At 48.0% G+C, this 8,399-nt stretch overlaps 1 protein-coding gene across 1 annotated transcript in view; it reads left to right on the top strand.

Moving 5' to 3' along the window:
- RIC8B (RIC8 guanine nucleotide exchange factor B) overlaps positions 1-8,399 on the top strand; it is a 95,701-nt gene that overhangs the window by 63,752 nt on the left and 23,550 nt on the right. The window lies entirely within an intron of this gene.

The raw sequence follows: 8,399 nt of genomic DNA, 5'->3' as shown, positions 1-8,399 counted from the left end.
TATGCGTTTTACTCTGTTCCTAGAATCCTTGTATAGGTAGTCCAAATATGAGGAAGTAAGATATATGCAGATATCATCCTAAGTAGAATGAGTCTCAAGTGATAGTTCCAAAATGCATATGCACATGTGCTTACCGCACTGGATGATGTTCCTCCAAATGGTGGCTTTCTCGGGAGGTAAGTCAGTTTGAAGTAGTTTGCCGGCAAACTTGGGGTGCTCTACGTATTTCAGACGTGAACCAGATCCTCCTCCACTGTCATCAACGCGTTTCGCCTACTACTAGGCTTCCTCAGGATGGTGTGTGGATGTCCTTCTTACCGACCTATTTATACCTACTCGCTCTGTGTTTCCCGCTCTGCCGCATGCACTTCACTTCCGGCCGGCGGCTCCACTGTGCTCGCGTCACTTCCGGTTACTCTCGATCATTGGATGGGGCAGGACCAGTCTCACGTCAGCTTCCGGTCCGCTGTGTCATGCTGTCACACGTCACTTCCGCTTTACGATCGTGGAGTGAAAACGGGCACGTGGCTTTCCATCTTATTCCCATTTGAAGTCAGCGCTTTCCTTATGGGTGTATAAGGGATTGGATATCCTTGAAATGTCACGTATTATCCATCATTCCAGGGTTGGCTTCACTGATGGCAAATCTTCCATTTAAGTTTGAAGTGATCATGTATAGGGTGACTGGACAAGGGACATACGACGAACATAAAATACAGACATCCTATATATTAAGAATTATACGTAAAGGACAAGTGTTGTTTCATTATTGGGGGGAGGGGGTTTAATAATAAGCTATGAACAGTAGTATGAGATAAGAGAAATAGCCAACTATAGATGTAAGTTTAAGATTTGAGGAATGGTGTCAGCTCGAAATCAATATTAAGGCCATGAGGTTGTAGTGTTCCCAATTCAAAAATCATTCTTGTTTCTTCCTTGAGTAAACTATCATCCAGATTCCCACCTCTCCAAGGAGTTGATACCTGTTTCAGACCCACAAACATTAGTTCTGATGGATCGCTATTGTGTTCCTCCTGAAAATGTTTGGAGACGCTGTGATTTTCCTTGTTATTCCTTATGTTGTTCAGATGTTCATTTATACGCACAGACAATTTACGGATCGTCTTCCCTACATACTGATATCCGCAAGGGCAAGACAGTAGATATATCACTCCTTTTGAGTGACATGTCAATTTTTATTTTATTTTATAATTTATCTTCGTAGTATAAGATGTAATGTCTATAATAGGTTTGGTAGTGTGGCTATTGTTTTTTTTACATGCACTACACCCTCCACACTTGTAAAATCCCGGGGTATTTCCCTGTAGCCATGTGTTTCTCCCTTTTTCTTTCTTTTTATCCAGATGACTTCTTACTAGAGTGTTCTTTATGGTGGGGGCTCTTCTGTATACAATTTTTGGCATTTTGGGTAGAAAATTCATGAGATCTTCATCGGCCTTCAATATATGCCAGTGTCTTCTTAAGGATTTCTCCAGGAGTCCACTTTGTCCTGAAAAATCCGTGATGAATAATACATTGTTTTCTTGTGTGGTCTCCTTTTTGTCTTTGTATTGTAGAAGGGTGCTTCTTTCCAGTAATTCTACCTCTTCTCGATCCTTCTCTAGTTTGCCCATATCGTATTCTTTTTCTTTGAATTGTTCAATAAGGATTTTTGATTGTTCATCCCAATCTTCTTTTCTTGAGCAGTTTCTCCTTATACGTTTTAATTGCCCTTTCGGAATATTGGTTATCCACTTGTGGAAATGATTGCTATTTGCATTTAGATAACTGTTGCAGTCAACTTGTTTGGAGAATGTTTTAGTTTCTATTTTATTATTCTCAATGAAAATAGTAAGGTCAAGAAAGTCGATCTTATTGTTACTTATTTCACTGGTGAACGTTAGGTTTTCATCATTCTGATTAATACTGGAAATAAAGTTTTCCAATAAATCTCTTCCTCCATCCCATACAATCATAATGTCGTCGATATACCGTATCCATAGAATTAGATTCTCTTGATAGATGTTATTCGTCCAGATCATTTCTTTTTCCCACTGCGCTAAAAATAGATTCGCCGTTCCTCGCTTCTGGATATAAAATTTGTCCTCAAACCAGAAGAAATTGTGGGTGAAAATGAATTTGATTCCTTCCAAAATATATTCGATCTGTATTGTGTCCAAATCCGAATCTTCCTCCAAAATCTTCTTGACATTTCTACACCCTTTATTGTGTTCTATACAGGTGTAGAGTGATTTAACATCACATGTAGCTAGGGTATAGGACTCCTGCAATTTTATTTTTTGTATGATCTCCAATACTTGTGTAGTATCCTTTAAATAACCTCGTTGCTTTTTCACTAAGGGCTGTAGGAATTGATCGATATACTTAGATAAATTGGATGTCAGTGAATTTATACCCGCCACTATTGGTCTGCCAGGTGGTTTGATTGGGTCTTTGTGTAGTTTGGGGAGATGATAGAACACTGGAATTTTAGGGCATTTAGGGTATAAATATTCAAATTCTTTCTTCGTTAGTATTTTACTTTCTTTACCCTTTTTTAGAATTTCACCTAGTTCTTTAGAAAACGCACATGACGGATCACTTCTCAGGAGTTCGTAAGTGCCTTCCTCCTTTAATAGATTATAGGCTTCTTCTATGTATGTTTCTCTGTCCATGATGACTATTCCTCCTCCCTTATCCGCGCGTTTCACCACTATATTATCGTTCTTCTTAAGTCCCTGTAGGGCTTTCCTTTCACTGAAAGATAGGTTTTGCCTCTGTTTTTTATTAATTTTCTCTGTCATATTCCGGATGTCGTCTTCCATTAGTTTCTGGAACGTACTGATCAGATTACCCTTCACATGCTGAGGGAAGAAAGTGGATTTCTCTTTAAGATCTGTATGGATATATGAGTCTTCCTTTAATGGTGTCTCCATTTGGTGTTCTTTCCTATTGAAAAAAATTTTTTAAGTTATTTTCCTTGTAAATTTGTGGAGATCTATAAAGGTATTAAATCTATTGATCTCGTTAGTGGGTGCAAACTTGAGTCCCTTCTTAAGTACATTAATTTCTGCAGGGGATAGAGTATGCTTACTCAGGTTGAATATCCCCTGCGCATCATCTTTTTGGTTGCCTTTTTCTTTTCTCTTCTTCCTATTGTCTTTGAGTCTGACCTGATGGATGTCTGTATTTTATGTTCGTCGTATGTCCCTTGTCCAGTCACCCTATACATGATCACTTCAAACTTAAATGGAAGATTTGCCATCAGTGAAGCCAACCCTGGAATGATGGATAATATGTGACATTTCAAGGATATCCAATCCCTTATACACCCATAAGGAAAGCGCTGACTTCAAATGGGAATAAGATGGAAAGCCACGTGCCCGTTTTCACTCCACGATCGTAAAGCGGAAGTGACGTGTGACAGCATGACACAGCGGACCGGAAGCTGACGCAAGACTGGTCCTGCCCCATCCAATGATCCAGAGTAACCGGAAGTGACGCGAGCACAGTGGAGCCGCCGGCCGGAAGTGAAGTGCATGCAGCAGAACGGGAAACACAGAGCGAGTAGGTATAAATAGGTCGGTAAGAAGGACATCCACACACCATCCTGAGGAAGCCTAGTAGTAGGCGAAACACATTGATGACAGTGGAGGGGGATCTGGTTCACGTCTGCAATACGTAGAGCACCCCAAGTTTGCCGGCAAACTACTTCAAACTGACTTACCTCCCGAGAAAGCCACCATTTGGAGGAACATCATCCAGTGCGGTAAGCACATGTGCATATGCATTTTGGAACTATCACTTGAGACTCATTCTACTTAGGAGGATATCTGCATATATCTTACTTCCTCATATTTGGACTACCAATACAAGGATTCTAGGAACAGAGTAAAACGCATATATAGCGTGTCTGTTATCCTATCTACCATTGTATCTGTTTTATGTTATATGTTGTTAGTGAGTTTGTAATATTTTATTGGCTAAAGCCTATCTTACATTGTTCTATTTCACCATACATAAGCATGCTCATGGTGTCTTAAAATAAACTATTTGTTTTATTACCAATTTATGATTACCATTTCATTTGCCATATACGGTACCTATAGGAGGCGCCAGAGGATCTCTCTTTTTGACCATGGAGTTAAAGCTTTCAGCCTACCAGGATGCACTAGTGTCCCCCTCCTATACCCCGCCCCCGAGCCAAGGCATCTCAGTTTCGTGTGGTGCCCGGCCGGAGTCGGATGCACCTGCTAGAGGGGGGCTTAGAAGAGCCCCTGAAGTTTTCTTCTTTGCAGCTGTGGTTGCACATCTGGAAGTACAGCATGGACAGTCAGAAGTGACGTCCATGCTGTCTTCCCTACACCACCGCCGGTACCAGGACGCCGGTACCGATCCGGGGATGCTGGTAAGCATCTGGGGTCACAGCGGTGACCCCAGATGTTCTGGGCCATGGCCGGATTTAAGGGGGATTACAGGTAAGCAGCAGGGGTCCCGCGGTGGGAACCTGCTGAACATGGCCCTAAGTTCCCAGGCAGGGGGCTCCCTGGGGACTGGCTGCAGCGTGGAGCCAGGTATTAACCTGCGCTTCCACTACCCCTCTGGGACAGCGGACCACGGCAGAGCGGTAGCGCTGCGGCGTCCCAGGAGTTAAATGCATGCCAGGGGAGCGCGCCTTCCCTGTCTCACAGCCGGCGCCTCCCCCGCTGCACACAGCCCTCTCTGCACACGCCGACTGGCCCTGTGGCAGCGCTCCTCCCCCAGGCCAGCCTCCTCTATGCTCCTCGGTGGCCATCTTCAGAACGCATGGTGAACGCTGCTGGAAGCCTATGATCGGAGGCATCGTGGTCTGGGTCCCCCGCATACCTCTCCTCCGCTGTGGTCAGGTCTGTGTATGCAGCGGTGTGTCCTACCAGAGTCTGTGTCTGTGTAGTTGAGTATCAGCACTGATAGTACAGGAATTCGTTTTTCTGTGCATTGTATGTGACTGTGCTAGCGCTGCTGCCTGTACTTTTAATTTCTTACTGTCAGCCTTATCACTGTCCCTGTTCTTTCTGCTAAAGCCCTTGCGGTGCGGTGCTTGCAGGGTGGTCTCTCGCGATACTAGCAAGTATTGGTGAGAGGGGTCACATACTTACCATCATGTCTGAGAGTGACTTTCCTCTCCAGCTTCAGTGTACTACGTGTAAAGTACCTATAACGGAAGGGGAGGGTAGCACGGAGGGGCTATGCCGGCAGTGTTATTTATTGGCGCTGCCAATTACTGTCAAAGCATCGGTGCAGGAGCCGCCCTGGGCTTGTTTCGCTAAGGCGCTTACAACCCTGGTGGGCCAGTTAGCTCCGCAGCCTGCGTTCTCACAGATGGGACTGTCCCAGCAATCAGTGGTGTCGTCACCCATGCAGGGTTTCCCGAGACAATTGATGGTACCCCACAGTCTCCCTATTTCCCCTCCCCAGGTCTCTCAGGAGCCTGCGTGGGTTAATACCCTGACTAGTTCTGTACAGCACTTGTCGGATGTGTTACAAGGAGAGTCTGTGTTAGGGCCACATAAGCGGCCGGTGGCGCCTCTGTCTGCTCCTTATGAGGATGACGACGTGACGTCTGATGATGGGGAGCTTCTGGATCTTTCGGACCAGGAACGTCTCCGTACTAAAGAGACGGACGCTAGGTCCAAGGTGTATATTCCTGGACTTATTCAGGCAGTCCGCACAGCTTTGGTGATTGAGGACGAAGATCCTCCCGTGTCCAAATCTAAATATGCCTTTTTTAAGGATATTAAGGGTGACGCCACAGTGTTTCCTCTTTCGGGTCAATTGGTGGACCATTTAGAGGAGGCGTGGAAACAGCCTGGCAAACGGTACCAGCCGCAGAGGCGTTTGGCGGTGGCTTATCTGTTTGCGGATAATTATTTTTCTAAGTGGGAATCCCCTCCACAGGTGGATTCTCATTTGACACGCCTAGTCCGTAGTGCCACATTGCCCATGCCATCCATGTCTTCCCTAAAGGATGCTATGGACTGCAAGGTGGAGATCTGCCTAAAGTCCGTTTATTCCCTTGCGGGGGGGGGGGGGGGGGGCAGCTAGGCCAGCTATGGCCTTTTGTTGGGTTGCCAGAGCTATGGATCGCTGGGCTGATACGTTGGAGGCGTCCTTCGACTCTGACTGTTCGGCTGAACAGACGGAGTTGATCGGCAATCTCCGGGATTCGGCCATTTATATCAACGAAGCGGCCTTGGATATTAGTACCCTGGCATCTCGGATTTCTTCGGCAGCTGTAGCTGCTCGTCGCACCTTATGGCTGCGATCTTGGAAGGCGGACGCTGATTCCAAAAAGGGCTTGGAAGCGTTGCCTTTTAATGGAGTTCTATTTGGTCCGGACCTGGACAAAATTGTAGCCACACTGGCGGCAGCCAAATCAGCATGTCTCCCGTCTGCTGCAGTTCCTTCTGGTTCAGGTACGTCGTCCTTTCGGCCTTATAGGGCCCAGGGAAGGCCTAAAGCACAGTCCTTTCCCCGACAGGCTGGCCCCAAAAAATCGGCCAAGCCCCAGAAGCAGGCCTGGAGTACCAGACGTCCGGCCCCTAAGCCAGATGACAAACCTGCGGCCTGACGGTCCGGGCCTCCCTTTGGCGGATCCCAAAGTGGGAGGCCGCCTGCTGCAGTTCGCCCGGTGTTGGTCGGTCACCACGACAGACACTTGAGTTCTCGAGGTGGTCTCCCACGGGTATGCCCTCTCCTTCCGGCACAGACCCCCGTCTCGATTCTTCACCTCGGGTCTGCCATTAGACCGGAACAAAGCCACGGAACTACGGAAGGTCTTGCACACTATGCTCCAGGCTGGAGTTATAGTGCCTGTTCCATTCTCCCAGAAGGGCCAGGGTTTCTATTCCAATCTCTTTTTGGTGCAGAAACCCAATGGGTTGTTTCGTCCGATACTCAACCTCAAAGCTCTCAACAAGTCTTTGCGGGTACCGAAGTTTCGGATGGAGACCCTACGGTCCATCATTCTGGCGCTGGAACCTGGGAACTACATGGTGTCATTGGACATACAGGATGCTTACCTGCATGTCCCTATTCTTTTATGCCATCAGCAGTTCCTCAGGTTTGCAATCCGCAGCGACCACTTTCAGTTCCGGGCGTTACCTTTTGGCCTGGCGATAGCACCATGTGTTTTCACCAAGGTGATGGCGGTCATGGCGGCTTCCCTGCGGCTGCAGGGAGTCCGCATGTTGCCGTACTTGGACGACCTTCTCTTAGTGGCAGGATCTCCGGAGCTCCTTCTACGCCACTTGGACCTGACCATTGCGGTACTGCAACGGCACGGCTGGTTAATAAACTGGCAGAAGTCCACCCTGATCGCGTCTCAGCGGATTCTGCACCTCGGAGCCTTATTGGACTCCGGACAGCAAAGGATCTTTGTGACGGGGGGAAAAGATCTCTGCCTTGCAGTTGAGGGTGCGCAGTTGTCTACAGAGCCGCCGGGTTAAAATATCTCTGCACTCGGCGATGAGGTTACTGGGCTCCATGGTGTCCGTATTAGACATGGTGGAATATGCCCAGTTTAACTCCAGACCTCTGCAGCACCTGATCCTGTCCAAATGGAATGGACTGCCTCAGAGTCTAAAGTCCCAGTCGATGGTGCTCACTCCGGAGGTTCGCCTGTCCCTAGCCTGGTGGTTGCAGACTACCCATCTCAACAAGGGTCGTCCGTTCTGGGTGGCGAATTGGGTCCTGTTAACAACGGACGCCAGTCTTCGGGAATGGGAAGCAGTCTCGGGTCCACACTTGTTCTAGGGCAGGTGGACTCAGGCAGAAACAGAGCTTCCAATAAACATTCTGGAGCTCCGCGCGGTGTTCAATGCCCTCCGGCAGGCACATCGGGTTCTCCAAGGTCACCCAGTGCAGGTCCAGTCGGACAACGCTACCACCGTAGCGTAGTAAATCGGCAAGGAGGAACCCGAAGTCGGGCGGCTCTCGTAGAGGTGTCCCGAATCCTGGTATGGGCGGAGCGCAATCTCCCGGCCATATCAGCAGTCTTCATCCCGGGAGTGTTAAACTGGGAGGCAGACTTTCTCAGTCGCCAGGACGTTCATCCGGGGGAATGGTCCCTGCACCCGGACGTTTTTTAACTACTGGTGGACAGTTGGGGTCTTCCAGAGATCAACCTCATGGCGTCCCGGCACGACAACAAGTTGCCGGTGTACGGGTCTCGCAAAAGAGACGAAGAGGCGTCTCTGGTGGATTTGCTCTGTCCGTCCGGTGGACGTTCCGGTTCGCTTATCTGTTTCCTCCGTTTTCCCTTCTTCCGCTGGTACTCCGGAAGTTCAAACAGGAAGGAGGGACGCTCCTGTTGATAGCTCCCGCATGGCCCAGACGGCACTGGTTCTCAGACCTTCAGG

The sequence above is a fragment of the Taudactylus pleione genome, unplaced genomic scaffold, assembly GCF_031769625.1.
Source record: "Taudactylus pleione unplaced genomic scaffold, aTauple2 ptg000225l, whole genome shotgun sequence".
NCBI lineage: Eukaryota > Metazoa > Chordata > Amphibia > Anura > Myobatrachidae > Taudactylus > Taudactylus pleione.
The sequence above is the reverse complement of the archived record's forward strand: the minus strand, read 5'-3'. Positions and strand labels throughout refer to the sequence as shown.